This window comes from Cucurbita moschata, unplaced genomic scaffold, assembly GCF_002738365.1.
Source record: "Cucurbita moschata cultivar Rifu unplaced genomic scaffold, Cmos_1.0 Cmo_Scf00001, whole genome shotgun sequence".
Lineage (NCBI taxonomy): Eukaryota > Viridiplantae > Streptophyta > Magnoliopsida > Cucurbitales > Cucurbitaceae > Cucurbita > Cucurbita moschata.
In genome coordinates this window covers 4,023,334-4,039,608 of record NW_019268517.1, presented here as the reverse complement: position 1 = coordinate 4,039,608, position 16,275 = coordinate 4,023,334, and the positions used below count along the sequence as shown (strand labels likewise).

Genomic DNA, 16,275 nt, shown 5'->3' with positions numbered 1-16,275 from the left:
TATCAGACCCATGCCCAAAACTTAGACATGCCAAAAGATTGGTAAATCCTCAAATATCAAACAAAGAACTCCAACAGAAAAGGAGTCAAGTCTCCTCGAAGGCAGTAAAAAATGACAACAGAAAAGGAGTCGAGGAGGCCTCCTTGAAGGCAGTAAAAAATGACTAAGACTCCCCACAGGAGTCGAGCCTCGATTAAGGGAAGGTGCACTTTGTTCGAGGGGAGGTGTTGGATGATGAAAGTCCCACATCGGCTATTTAGGAAATGATCATGGGTTTATGAGTGAGAAATACTAACTCCATTTGGTATGAGGCCTTTTGGGAAAACCCAAAGCAAAGCCATGAGAACTTATGCTCAAAGTGGACAATATCATACCATTGTAGAGATTCGTGTTCGTCTAACATTAAGTCATCCTACGTGGTTCCACGTTCCCCTGCTCATGACAGATTTCTCTAGCCCAGGGGTCCTGTTTAGAACTTAGCTATCACCACTAGGTCGGGGCACAGGCCACAGTTCCCTGTCCGGCTCTACCTAGCTTAAAGATCTCAGTACCGAAGTTCTGTCTTGACGGTACGGTATCAGAGCAGAGAGGGAAGTGGAGGTTTTGGTGACACTATTCACACTGCTCAACTCCAGCGGGCTACCTACAGTTATCGTGGTGTCCTACTAGTCTTTCTAGGGCAGATTCTTGGTGGCTTAGACTTGGATTCATTCATCTCTAGGATTCTAATGCAAGGTCTCACAAACCTGTCATGGTTTGGAATACTAGGGTCTGGGTCCACTGATAATCGCTTCCCGGGCCTAAATGCACAGTATTTTAGAGGTATCCCCATTATAGGGTTCTGTCTAGCCTACATAATCTCAAGCGCCCTAGTCTAAACTCGTAGTTCTTTCCTATTCAGCAAGAAAAATAACACCCAGGCCTAAATGCACAGTATTTTAGAGGTATCCTCATTATAGGGTTCTGTCTAGCCTACATAATCTCAAGCGCCCTAGTCTAAACTCGTAGTTCTTTCCTATTCAGCAAGAAAAATAATACAAGCAATCATACACTGAAGTTAACATGCAACAATTCATGCAATATTAACAAACATGTTCAACGGGAAAATAACGTCCACCTTCACTTAGAGCGCAGATTTCACAGGTTTCCCTTCCTTCTCATGCATACATACATTATCACAATCTCAATCTAAACAGATACATAATCGCTCATATCTAGATTCCATTGATTTTCTTAATTATTTCATTTCTATGGTTTCCATTCTCATATGCTAGGTCTGGCTAGCAAAGTTTATTGGTATGATAGCATGCATCTCATTCCAAGCGGTTCCTACAAGTATTGTTCGTAGAAATTCAAATGACTACTTATGTGGTTGACGCGTGCCTTCCTAAGCTTGAATTATTCGTCGAAAAAGGTTCTAAAAATTATAGAATTTCTTTGATAGGTCCTAATTCACATAAAAATAGGATCAAAGTTGAAATCGGGACGAAAAACAAGCAAACAGAGGCTGAGCGGGTGAGAGAATAGGGTCACACGTGCCGTGCACGCACCGACACGCTCACACACGCACCAACATGCTCCCACAACACGTGCGACCTCCACGCGCAGGCCACATGCGCTGGCAGTGCCGCATTTCAAACCCTAGCGGGCGTAGACTTACCCCTCAAATTTTGTGGGCGTGACACGTGGCGCACATTGATTGGTGGAAGGTGTCGGGTTGGTTCGCAGGTTTCTGGCTCGGTTTGGCGGACGTTCGGGTCGACTCGACTCCGCGCTTAACGCGTGTCGACGGAGTGGCCGAACGCAATGTACCAGTGGAATGTCGCCACATGGCGCACGCCGGCTCCGCCGCGCTCCTTCGTTTGCGGTCGACGCGTGACGGTCTCTTTCTCTCTCCTGCGTGTGTTTCAAATTTTTAGATGTTAGCGTTTTCGCTTTTTCGATCTATTTTCTTCAGATTTTCTTATCTTTCAATCCGTAATCCATATCAACAAATTTTCCTCACAAATATTCTAGATCTCATATTCTACTTCTACAATATAGTTTTCCTTGATTTTTTTCTTATGCACAGAATCAGTTTAAGTCGTCCAAAGATATGAAAAAAATCACGTTTTCTGTTCCGGATCGGTTTACCCGAACTTCGCCTAAACTCTGATTTTCGTCCAGAAACTTCAAGAAACCTGTGTATCTTCTTTTAGTTACATACCTCAGAAACTACATATCTAACGCTCAAGAAACTCCTCAGATCTAGATAAAATCAAAACAAGAAGTTCGGAATCTTACTTTGTTTGTTCTCGGATTTTCGTACTGGAATGGGTGAATCCACCACCCAAACTCCTTTTCGAGCACTGAGAGAAGTCTTGCTTCGAAGTTTCTTGCCTTGGATTCGATCTCCAACGACAGATCTAAGGTGGTTTGGCTTCTCTACTCTTCATCTCTCACAAACCCTAGCTTCTTTTCCTTTCTCCTTTCTCATCTCTCTTTCTCTTTTTTTTTTTCCCTTTTTTTTCCTCTCTCTTATGCCCAACAAACCAGACCCCACAAAAAATTACCCTTTTGCCCCTATGTTGACCATGACCGTTCTTTTTTTCTTTATTTAAAATCTCGAGTATTATAATATCCTTAACACCCCCTCCTCGACAAGCGTTGAATTTGAATGAACATGAAGTTTGGATTTTAAAAGTTTAAAGAGGGGTCAAGAAACACTTTTTATGAAGATGTTAGCAACCTGGTTCGGAGGAGACGTCTTGTTAAACTACATATTATTTTCTTGATCATCAAAAATTGCAAAGGGATCGTCGGGCAGTGGCAATGGTGCCTTAGCTTTGACAAGAATATGTCTTAAAGTACGAAGTAGGAGGGAAAACCAAAAGGAAGAAGGAGAAGAAAGAGAGAGGGACATTTGAAAGGCCTTGGTCAAGCGTGGAATAGAACAAAAAAAAAAAAAAAAGAGAGAGAGAGAGTGAGAGAATGGAAAATTATCATAAGAATTCCATGGGTGTGGACCATAGAGACTCAAGGTAGAGGCTTCAAAATTATGACAATGACTCTATTTTGAGAAAAGAGCAAGAGACCGGGAGAGAGGGTTCGATGATGGCAATGAAGAAGAGATGAAGAAGAGGGCAGAAAATGAGAGTGCGGACCCTAGGGTGTATTTTAGACGAATAAAGAAAGAGAGGGGTGGAGACGGAGTGAGGTAGGGTGGAGACGGAGTGAGGTCTACGCCTTGTGGATTGGTTTGCTATCGAGAAAATGAGCACGAGTAAGAATATCTCGAGTATATTTTAACTGAATAACAAAGAGACCATCAGGAGTGGGTAAAGAGCCACAATGATAGATCCATAGATAATGCTTCTGTTCAAAGCACCACCATTGTGAGGAGTGGAGGCCGGCAACGAAATAGTACGCGGAGCCAATGGAGAAGTACCTGACACCATAGTAGATGGTAAAGTTTCAATGGATGGAGAGGGAACCACGTCCCTCGGAGTAAGGGATGAAGACAGTGTTGAAGCTAGAAGAGTCGCCACAGTGGGGGAAGGAGCTGGTTTTGGCGAGGAGGTCGATGACAACTTGGTTGGCGAAGAGGCCAATGCAGCGCCCGAATTCCGAATGTAAATCTTTGCAGAAGGTCGTTGGGCTTGTTGAGATTCTGTATATTTCTAATTAGAACGCTAATGAGGATCCTGAGGTTAGGGTGAAAAACTTGAACAACTCATCTCAAAGAAATAGTATATGTCAAATTATCGCGGGATAGATAAAACTTATCTAACGAGAAATAGATCGTGTATATATATATTTTATCCAAATGACATTTGTTAAGGAGATAGACTTGAAATTTTTTGGTCTTTGCTTGCACAAGTTCAAATTTGTTGCTCTTGGTTTGAAAATATCTTTAAGACCGACATAATGAAAGACGAAATAAAATAAATAAACTTTTAAATTAAAAACATCTTATTCTAGCCTAACGTACGTGTTCGAAAATGTAACGACTCTAAATTTCTACTAACGTCTCATGCTCTGCTAATATGCGGAATATAACTCTTAAAGAAATATCATTTCTAGTATAAATATCGAAAACATTTAAACAGTTTCATCTCTAGAAAACACTGCCATGGTATTATATGTTTCATACAAAATATTGAACTTCAAGATAAAACAGATACAAAATAATTTAAAACAATGAAAAGCAAGACCCATTCTACCCTATGCAAGTATCATGGTCTCTGCTCACGATGTCGTCGTCATCCGTACATGGGCACCTTGCCTTTACCTGAAAAGTGATGTGACACACAACCTGAGTATTTCGAAGAATACTCAGTAAGTGATCCCATTACAGGGGTCGTGCTAAATGCAAACACATGCAATCATGCTCTAGGGACCTATCTCTATCTAGGCCTCCAGTCCGGACTACTATGGATGTGTATTACTTCGCTACACACGACCCACACATGTGAGTGCGAATCTCTAGGCGGTTCACACACTCCCTAGACCCTCTTTGGTAAAGCTAGTTGTTTATAGCGATGTCCAAAGGTCAACAAACCCCTAGTGTCATGCTCACCATGATCACCCTCATCATCATACTGTGTGCAGCTGCACTCATCATCTCAAGCGGAAGTATCCATATGCTTATACACACAACCTGCATGAGATCCCTATAATTCTCTTCTTAACATCTCTTCTGACACAATTCTAGTCTCATCTCTATATTACATTTAGTAATACATACTTATTAGATATTTATATTAATATTGTTATTCATGCTCTTAGGGTTGTGTTCTAGGTTGATCTATCGATATGATGCAAACATGGCACTCATCATCAAACAACATGCTTAATATGAAAAACGGCATCATATTAAGGTAAGTAGCAAAAACATCATAATCATCATACTGCCATTAATTGTATCAAGCATGTCAAGTACGTCATACATCATCATAAAATCTATGTACATCATCATGCATCATAACTCATACACCATAGCTCATACATCATTATATAACTAGCGCACGACATAATACAATACAACTCATAAATCATAAATATCGCATGCATCATCGTACATCATCGCAAACAATCATATATTATAGCTCATACAATTTCTAGCCTATCCTATAGTAAGGCCACTTACTTGGTTGGCCTTAGGCGGCGTACTCTCTAATTATAATGTTAGCTCTCGTTCCTCAAGAGCTACTCCAAATGTTTTTGGGATTAGTTTCCTATCACATTCACCTTTTGTTAGTATTTCACAATTAATATTAGTCCAATTAATAAATGTGAAATATGACACTAAAAAACCCTCAATTACCTTAATCGAGCCCGAAAATAGGTTCGAAAGGGTTAGAACGGTGGAAAATGGGCTAAAATTGGGAATCCTGAGTCGGATACATCGAGGAGTCATCGAAAGCTGAGTCGAGCCGAAGGGGTTGTTTTTGTCGCAAGTCAACACATGACAACACCAAGGAGACAGACTTGAAATCTGTTGGGCTATGCCCGCGCAGGTTCGAACCCTACTGTTTACGTCATAAGAAGGAGGACTTACAAGTGTGTTTTTCAAAAATTTAGAGCCTCGAACTAGTGGAAAAGCAAGCTCCACATGGACTTTAGGTACCTAATACATGTGGGGATCACTAGGATGAGTTTGGATGCGAGCATATCTTGGCTTAAGTTGTTAGAATATGCATTGGCATAAGTTGTTAGAATATGCATGACTAAGAATCAAATTGAGTAGTTTTGGACTCATATTGAGTAGCATGCCTTGGTCAAGGAGACAGACTTAAAATTTGTCGGGCTATGCCCGCATAAGTTCAAACCCTGCTCTCGACGTCCTAAGAATGACTTCTTCCTCGGGGGTGTGAGTATATGCAACCTAGCCTACTTGTTAGGCTCTTTCTGCATCCTTATCTTAGTTAGGTATCCACGATCTTATCTCTGAGTTCTAGTAAGGCTTGAGGGAGGTGAGGTGCGAGTGACCTCACAAGTAAATCTGAGGGATCGTATGGCTGGATCTAAGTAACTCTATCTGAACATGCTTGAGGGAGGTTAGCTGACGATCCTCTAGAGATTCATTCATCTCTAGAATTCTCGTGCAAGATCTCATAAATCTTTCGGGGTTTGGGTCCGCTGGCACTCACATCGCGGGCTCAAATGCAAGGTATTCTAGAAGTATTCCCACTCTAGGGTTTTGTTTAGCCAGGCTTAAATGCACAGTATTCTAGAGATATCCCCACTTTAAGGTTTTGTCTAGCCTACTTAATCTCAAGAGACGTGAGGGCTAGTTTTTTTACCATTTTGAGTTTTCACTACTATTTTAATACTCACCTTAAGTCAACATGAATGACGACTTACGAGTTTGTTTTTCAAAAATTTAAAGCCTCGAGCTAGTGGAAAATAAAGCACCACATGGATTTAAGGCACGTAATACTTGTAGGGATCACTAAGACAAGTTTGGAAGCGAGCATGACATAGGTTGTTAGAATATGCATTACTAGGAATCAAATTGAACAGTTTTGGACTCGGATTGAGTAGCATGCCAATTTAATTATTAAAAACAAAAATATTAATTATCATAAATGTCGATATGTCCGAGTGGTCAAGGAGACAGACTTGAAATCTATTGGGCTATGCCTGCGCAGGTTCGAACCCTGCTGTCGACGACTTAAGAATGATTTCCAAATAGGTATAAATAGGTATATAAGACAAAGTTGGGAAGATACATCATTTTATCGTTTTCACTGCTATTTCAATACTCACCTTGTCGACGACTTAAGAATGATTTCCAAATAGGTATAAATAGGTATATAAGACAAAGTTGGGAAGATACATCATTTTATCGTTTTCACTGCTATTTCAATACTCACCTTAACTCAACATGTTTTCACTGCTATTTCAATACTCACCTTAACTCAACATGAAAGAAGACTTACCAGTTTTTTTGGACTCATATTGAGTAATATGCCTATATAATTATTAAAAACAAATACTAATTATCATAAATGTCGATATGTCCGAGTGGTCAAGGAGACAGACTTGAAATCTGTTGGGCTATGCCCGCGCAGGTTCCAACCCTGCTTCGACGACCTAAGAGTGACTACCAAAAAATAGGTGTATAGGACAAAGTTGGGAAGATATATCATGGACTTACGAGTTTTTTCGGACTCATATTGAGTAGCATGCCTATTTAATTATTAAAAACAAAAATATTAATTAGCATAAATGTCGATATGTCCGAGTGGTCAAGGAGACAGACTTGAAATCTGTTGGGCTATGCCCGTGTAGGTTCAAACCCTACTGTCGACGATCTAAGAATGACCTCCAAATAGGTGTATAAGACAAAGTTGGGAAGATACATCATGGGCTGCCAAAAAATAGGTGCAAAAAATAGGTGTATAGGACAAAGTTGGGAAGATATATCATGAACTTACGAGTTTTTTCGGACTCATATTGAGTAGCATGCCTATTTAATTATTAAAAACAAAAATATTAATTACTATAAATGTCGATATGTCCGAGTGGTCAAGGCGAGTGGTCAAGGAGACAGACTTGAAATTTGTTGGGCTATGCCCGCGTAGGTTCGAACCCTGCTGTCGATGATCTAAGAATGACCACCAATTAGGTGTTTGTATAAGACAAAGTTGGGAAGATATATCATGAACTTACGAGTTTTTTTTGGACTCATATTGAGTAGCATGCCTGATATGTCCGAGTGGTCAAGGAGACAGACTTGAAATCTCTTGCGCTATGCCCGCGCAGATTTGAACCCTGTTGTCGACGACCTAAGAATGATTTCCAAATAGGTGTATAGGACGAAGTTGGGAAGATATATCATTTTATCGTTTTCACCGCAAATTCAATACTCACCTTAAGTCAACATGAATGAGGACTTACTAGTTTTTTTGGACTCATATTGAGTAGCATGCCTATATAATTATAAAAAACAAATATTAATTATCATAAATGTCGATTTGTCTGAGTGGTCAAGGATTCGACGACCTATGAGTGACTACCAAAAAATAGGTGTATAGGACAAAGTTGGGAAGATATATCATGGACTTACGAGTTTTTTTGGACTCATATTGAGTAGCATGCCTATTTAATTATTAAAAAAAATAATTAGCATAAATGTTGATATGTCCGAGTGGTCAAGGAGACAGACTTGAAATCTGTTGGGCTATGCCCGCGTATGTTCGAACCCCCTGCTGTCGACGATCTAAGAATGACCACCAAATAGGTGTATAAGACAAAGTTGGGAAGATACATCATTTTATCGTTTTCACCGTTATTTCAATACTCACCTTAAGTCAACATGAAAGAGGACTTACGAGTTTTTTTGGACTCATATTGAGTAATAGGCCTATATAATTATTAAAAACAAATACCAATTATCATAAATGTCGATATGTCCGAGTGGTTAACGAGACAGAATTGAAATCTGCTAGGTTATGCTCGCTCGCTTCAAACCTTGCTGTTGACAACCAAAGAATGACTTCCAAATAGGTGTATTTGTTTCCCGGCTTCAAACCCTGCTGTCGACGACCTAAGAATGACTTCCAAATAGGTGTATAGGACAAAGTTGGGAAGATATATCATGAACTTACGAGTATTTTTTGGACTCATATCGAGTAGCATGCCTATTTAATTATTAAAAACAAAAATATTAATTATCATAAATGTTGATATGTCCTAGTGATCAAGGAGACAGACTTGAAATTTTTTGGGCTATGCCTTTGCAGGTTCGAACCCGGCTCTCGACGACGTAAGAGTGACTTCCAAATAGGTGCATACGACAAAGTTGGGAAGATAAAACATTTTTTGTTTTCACCGCTATTTCAATACTCACCTTAAGTCAACGTGAATGATCATTTTTCGTTTTCACCGCTATTTCAATACTCACCTTTACCGCTATTTCAATACTCACCTTAAGTCAACATGAATGATCATTTTTCGTTTCCACCGCTATTTCAATACTCACCTTTAGTCAACATGAATGAGGACTTACGAGTTTTTTTGGACTCATATTGAGAAGCATGCCTATTTAATTATTAAAAACCAAAATATTCATTAGCATAAATGTTGATATGTTCGAGTGGTCAAGGAGACATACTTGAAATCTAGTTGGTTATGCCCGCGTAAGTTCGAACCCTGCTGTCGATGACCTAAGAATGACTTCCAAATAGGTGTATCTGTTGGGCTATGCCCGCGCTAAGAATGACTTCCAAATAGGTGTGTAGGACAAAGTTGGGAAGATATATCATTTTATCGTTTTCACCGCTATTTCAATGCTCACCTTAAGTATCGATATGTCTGAGTGGTCAAGGAAACAAATTTGAAATCTGTTGAACAATGCTTGTGTAGGTTTGAACTCTGCTATTTACGACCTAAGAATGACCACCAATAGGTGTGTATAGGACAAAGTGGGGCAGATATATCATTTTATCGTTTTCACCGTCTACATGATTAACGACTTACGAGTTTTTTGAACTCATATTGAGTAGCATTCCTATATAATTATTAAAAACAAAAATATTAATTATCATAAATGTTCTGAGTGGTTAAGAAGATAGACTTGAAATCTTTTGGGATATACCCACACGTAGGTTCGTACCCTGTTGTCGACGTCCTAAGAATGACTTCTAATAGGTGGTATCGGACAAAGAGGAGAAACTATATCATTCTTTGAAATCTTTTGGGATATACCCACACGTTGGTTCGTACCCTGTTGTCGACGTCCTAAGAATGACTTCTAATAGGTGGTATCGAACGAAGAGGAGAAGGTATATCATTCTTTTCATAATAAGTCAGAGGACAATGACTCCTATGAAATTATATCTTTGATTATGGAAAATATTGATTTATTAGGATTACTACACTCATAAATGTTGTTTTCACCCCTAATTCAATACTCACCTTAAGTCAACAAGAATAAGGACACAGACTTTAGGCACCTAGAGATCACTAGGACAAGTTTGGATGCGAGCCGTTTTTTATTTATTAGGATTACTACACTCATGTGACCTCCTTCCAAAGTGTAAGGGCTAGTTTTTGCTGTTTTCACCCCTAATTCAATTCTCACCTTAAGTCAACAAGAATAACGACACATAGACTTTAGGCACGTAGGGATCACTAGGACGAGTTTGGATGCGAGCATATCTTAGCTTAAGTTGTTAGATTATGCATGACTAAGAATCAAATGGAGCAGTTTTGGACTCATATTGAGTAGCATGCTTATTTAATTATTAAGAACAAAAATATTAATTATCATAAATGTTGATATGTTAGAGTGGTCACGGAGAAAGACTTCAAATCTATTGGGCTATGCTTTGAAGGTTTGTACCCTGCTGTTGACGTCTAAGAATGACTTTAGGTGTATTGGACAAAGAGGAGAAGATATATAATTTTTTCATTAGGTTCTATTTTTCAAGTTTTAAATAATAATACGGAATCCGTGCTCTAACCCTTGCAAAAATAAATGAAATATTTTGTACCGAGGGTGAACGAAATTGGTAACACTCATATGTGACCTCCTTCCACAGCTTGAGGACTTTAACCATTTTGACTGTTATCACCACTATTTCAATACTCACCTTATGTCAACATGAATGGGGGACTCACCAGTTTATTTTTTAAAAAATTTAGAGCCTCCAACTAGTGGAAAAGCAAGCTCTACATGGACTTTAGGCACGTAATACTTGTAGGGATCACTAGGACGAGTTAAGAAGCGAGCATATCTTGGCTTAGGTTGTTAGAATATGCATGACTTGGAATTAAATTGAGAAGTTTTGGACTTATATTGAGTAGCATACCTATTTAATTATTAAGAACAAAAATATTAAATATCATAAATGTCGATATGTTCATCTGGTCAAGGAGACAGACTTGAAATCTGTTGGGATTTGTCTGCGCAAGTTCTAACCCTGCTATCAACATCCTAAGAATGACTTGAAATCTATTGGGATAAATCTATTGGGATTTGTCCGCGAGTTCTAACCCTTCTATCAACATCCTAAGAATGACTTCTAATAGGTGGTATTGCACATTAACTATCATAAATGTCAATATATCCAAGTGGTCAAGGAGATAGACTTGAAATCTGTTGAGCTATGCCCGCGCGCGTAGATTCGAAAACCCTACTATCGACGTCCTAAGAATGACCTGCTAAATAGCTCTATTGGATCTATACCTAAGTAGCGTTTTCTATATATCATTTTTCAATATATACCTAATGTGTTTTTGGAAAATTATATTATATATAATATATTATTCTATTTTTATTAAAAATTTCTTTTCTATTGTTATTGTTATGAATAGAGCCTTGATTATTATTTGAACTTTTCATATATAAAAATAGAAAGATAGAATGGAGACGGTACATGGATAATAAAGGAAGGGAATTGAGATATGTATTTTTTTTTCTTTTTATTATCTTTTTAAATTTGTTCACCCAATCTTCATTGCCTTTCTTGTATTTCCTTTTTTTTTTAATTAATTTTGTTCACATATATTTTTTTCTTCTAATTTTTTTTTTTTTTTGTATATGGGACCAATTTTGAATCGATTCATTTTAACTACTTATATAAAATTACTCATATTTACTAGAATTCATATAAAATTAATTATATTTAATTTCTAACTCAAAAGTAAACAATTACAACAATTTAGGAAGATCCAAAATGTAATAGACTATGATTTCCTAAAAATGAAATTAGGATAAAAGAAAATGAAGATTTAATATATACTTAATAACTCTCTCTTCGTATAAATGTGCATCTAAGAAAGCCGGTTTTTTTCAAATCTGACATTTTTCTTAAAACTGAAAATGGTTATTTTTTTAAAACTATTTTTATTTGTTTATTTATTTATTTATTTAGACCCTAAATTTTTAGAAATCAATATCATTCAATAAACTAAAATATTTAATAAAATAAAAGGAAAAATGTAAAATACGGTTGCTGCTACTCTTATGTTATCCCGTTTGTTGTTGCATGAAATAAGGAAATATTGATAGGAGTTTGTTGAGTTATTTTAGAAAAGGGGTGGGGAGAGGTTAAGGGAGAGGTTAAAGGAGAGTTTTTTTTTTTTTTTTACGCATATTAAATTTATTTATGCATTTTTTCTTCCGAAATGATTTTTAAAAACTACATTTATTCATTATTTGAAAATTTCTGAAATAAAAATTGTTCTTAATTTCCAAAATTTTTGTTCAAATTTGTGAACAGTTTTCTGAGTAACGAGAAACCAAAATAGTTATAAAAAACACTATGATTTCGAAAAAAAATTAAAAATTAAAGAATATGACCCAACAAACCCTATAATAATTAAGATTATCAATTCATCGAGTAACAATATTAGTTTCCATTATTATTCTCCATTTTAATATGAATTTAACTTCTATTTTGATGAAATAAACATTTACGAAAATTCAATATTTAAGAGCATGTAACAACAGTAAATAATAATAATAAAAATAAAATAATAATAATAATAACAATTTTCTCCAAACTACTCCTTAGAAAATGAGATTTTTAATAAAAAAAAATTATATATATAAATATATATAATATAATATAATATTTCAAGATTCTACCCATACAAAATCTCTAATGTTCGAGCATGAAGTTTAACACATACACCATTGTAAAATTTAGAGAATTGAACTTGAAATTGATGTCAAGGGTTCATATAGGTTGACTTATATACAAATGACAAAAATCGAACTTTCATTAAGGATAAATTGGTGAAACCAGCATAAGCTAATCATGTAAGTGACCTTATATAAGATAGGCTTGAACGTACATGAGTTATATTACGATGTATAACGTACTTCATATGTTTGTTATGTTTAATGGCGTTATAATGAGTATGATGATTGCATGACGTTTATCTTAATATGTTGATGTTTTTCATATTAAGCATGTTATATGGTGATGAGTGTCATATTGCATCATGTCAATAAATCAACTTAGGACGCGAACCCTAAAACCATAAAAATGATATTAATATAAATATCCTAAAAGCATGTGTTACTTAATGTAACAAAGAGATGACACCAGAGGGTTGTGTGAGAAGAGATGTTAAGATGGGAATTGGAGGGACCTCATAAAGGTTGTATGTTCATAAGCATAAGGATACTTCCTCTAGAGATGATGAGTGTGGACGTGCACAATATGATGATGAGGGTGTTCATGGAGAGCATGACAATAGAGGTTCCACTGACCTCCAGACGTCGCTACAAAGTAGCTTAACCAGAGAGGGTCCAGTGGGTGTGCGAGCCCCTTGGGGACTCACACTTGCACGTGTAGATCGTGTGTAGGGAAGTACTACAAATCTATATGATTCCGAGACTGGAGGCCACGCCTAGATTAGATAGAGATAAGTCCCAAGAGCATGATTGCATGTGTTTGCATTTGCATGGCCCCCTATAGTGTGGTCACTTACCGAGTATTTTTCGAAATACTCAGACTGTGTGACATATCATTTTTTAGGTAAAAGCAAGACACGCATAGATGAAGTTTTAGGTTATAATAAGTTGTTTTCCATTTCATTGATTTAAATTATTTTGTATTTGTTTTTTTATTTTCTCTAAATTTTAGTATTTCATATTTAAACACGTAAGACCATGACTATGTTTTCCAGAGCGAGGATGTTTTAAATGTTTTTGACATTTATACTATAAATGAAATTTTCATTTAAGAGTTATATTTCCGCATAAGAGATGAGCATGAGACGTTAGTAGCGACTCTGAGTATAGAAAAATTTAGAGTCATTACACCAAGAAAATGATATAGGGATATGAGACACAATTATGACACCACACGGGCAAGATGTCATGCCATTTTTTAAAAAACCTAAAATATAAATACGACAAAACACTCTTTTTCTTCTTCTTCCTTTCTTTCTCCTTCTTAATCTCTTCATTTTCACCATTAACTTTTTTCTTAAAAAAAAAATTAAACGTGAAAAGAAAGAAAGGAAGAAGGAGGTGAAAGAAAACCCTTAATTCTGGAAACGTATTTAATACTCTTTGACCAATGTAAAAAAAGCATGAGAATAACTTATTCTCATGTTCCATCTTTAAAACCATGCACTAAAGTTTAAGGCTTTTATTTCCCTTTCTCATTTCTTTGTTTATTCTTATATTCGTTCCTTTAGTTTAAACGACCCCGTACATGACAAAATTAAAGTTGTAGTTAGTCAATCGTAATATTTGACATGCTAGTTTTTAAACTACTTTGAATGGGTGTAAAGAAAGAATTAGAATAACTTGTTATCATGCCCCTTTTTGACACGTGTTGGACATGTATTAAACACTTGTTAGTACAATAGATATGTTAGACATTTATAATCCAACATTTCATATAAGACCTTTGACTTTGAATAAATTTTGAGAGAAAAACATACATTAAACTATTTACAAAATGAGCTCCATCCAAACTTTTATTTACCAATTTAATTAACCTTAATTGTATCCAATTTATTACTAAAACTTAAAGATACCTACAAAATGTTTGAACTACGAGTAACACACTAGTCTAGTTCAAACACTAGTCTCGATTGTTTGACTAAAACAATGCAACCATCATCTCAATTAAAGAATTTTATTCGAAGCTATCTCTTAATAGAGGAATGCTCAACTAGTCTTTATTGTAAGATTCGGCTATATCAATTTGAATAGTGTTCAACACTCCAAAATATTCGTAAGCAAAGTAAGTTTGTTAAAACTATCTATCAAAGGTGTCCAAAATGAGTTGTGGAGAAGGGATGCCTTCAAATCTAATTCCAATTAAGGATGTCAATGAAGAAGAAGTGCAAAAAGCTGGAACAGAGTAACAGGAATGGTAGTGGACATCATTTCATTTACAAGCGTGTGGTAAACGATTTGTTAGTTCCGACCAACTTAGGTCCAATTAACAGAATTTATATTATTGTGATAGAAGTTATAATTGATGATGATGATATGCCTTGGTCATATATTGCGAAGGTGGGGTTCTATAGGCATCCCTGGGCACCAGTCGTTCTCTTATCCTTTGAAGATGTTCTCAAAGATTTCAACAAGCATTAAATTGCTCTCTCTCCTTCCATTAAGCCATCTCTCTCTATACAGGGAGTGTTACTATCTCTTAACTATGAAAATGGCATAGGCTACAATAAAATAATCACATAGTTACCTATATATATACTTATCTTCCCAACCTTCTTACCACTAAGTACATAGGAAGATAATAAGTAAAAACAACTCATTTATTTTATAAATTCTCTAATTTTATTTATGTCAATATAACCTCTTTGAATATAAATATTAAAATGATTAGTTATTAAACATTCTTTGAATTAAAATACTTATAATTTAAATGATCTTCAAATTTTAATTCATAAAAAATAAATAAATATAATCGGGAAAGATCAAAATAACATGTATAGAAAGAGCTTAGTGCAATTCAACGGCCTTAAATTTTAAAAGTACCTTCCGAATATTGTGATTGAATCGTTCATTATAAAATTAGGCAATAACTAAAAAAATAATTTTAAGAAAAAAATGACAAAAAAATATGTATTTAAAAATGGAGAATTCACAAAGATCATTAAAAAAAAAAAAAAGATAATTTGAATAATTATAAATAAAAAATAATATTAAAGCAAAATTGTAAATGATAGAAAATATTCTTATGTTCTCTTTTGGAACAAATTTGTTTGCATTGAAAGTTGAAAAGAATGGAAAATATTTCCGTGTATTTATTTTTTATCATATAAAACAAATATTTAACCTTTTTTTTTTTTTTTTTTGCGATTATTTCAACCTTCTTTGAGAAGAATGGAGAGCGGAGTTCTTGTTTCAAGCTATTTCAAGTGTTCACGGTACATCGACTCTCTTGAATGTCCATGTACTTGGACCTCTACCACATCTTTACATTGTCGGCTAGATGCATTGTTGCCAACGTGACCTTTGCTTCTTCTGTCACGATATTTATGGTGTGAAAGTATTGTTTGAGGTTGAAGACAAAATTCTCTTGAGTCATGGCATCTCAAACCCCAGAGAAGGGTTTGGGCGGGTTTGGGCTTCGGGACTTTAAATTGTACTACACTCTCAATTGAGGTTTTGTTCCCCACCACTCTCCTGGTGAGGTTTAATATGGCGCTTAAATCCGCCACTTCAGTTTTGACCACTCCAAGGGTTGCTCTCAAATCTTGAGATAAATCTGAGACCATCTAAAAGATCACTTATTGGGCATTTTCTAAGCCCTCGACGTATTCTTCCATTCAAGTAACAGAGCACGTCGAGCT

The 16,275-nt window shown here is 36.0% G+C and overlaps 1 long non-coding RNA gene and 3 other non-coding genes across 4 annotated transcripts; 3 read left to right on the top strand and 1 right to left on the bottom strand.

Annotated features, from left to right (window-relative positions):
- Positions 1-1,405: 1,405 nt before the first annotated feature.
- LOC111442741 lies at positions 1,406-2,490 on the bottom strand. Its single transcript, XR_002710368.1, has 2 exons — positions 2,284-2,490; positions 1,406-1,896 (listed from the first exon to the last, which is right to left on the bottom strand). It is a non-coding gene; the product is annotated as an uncharacterized LOC111442741 (long non-coding RNA).
- A 4,081-nt stretch (positions 2,491-6,571) lies between these two features.
- Positions 6,572-6,653, top strand: TRNAS-UGA. Its single transcript has one exon. It is a non-coding gene; the product is annotated as a tRNA-Ser (tRNA).
- Positions 6,654-6,994: 341 nt separating this feature from the next.
- TRNAS-UGA lies at positions 6,995-7,075 on the top strand. Its single transcript has one exon. It is a non-coding gene; the product is annotated as a tRNA-Ser (tRNA).
- A 139-nt stretch (positions 7,076-7,214) lies between these two features.
- On the top strand, positions 7,215-7,296 carry TRNAS-UGA. Its single transcript has one exon. It is a non-coding gene; the product is annotated as a tRNA-Ser (tRNA).
- The last annotated feature ends 8,979 nt before the right edge of the window (positions 7,297-16,275 follow it).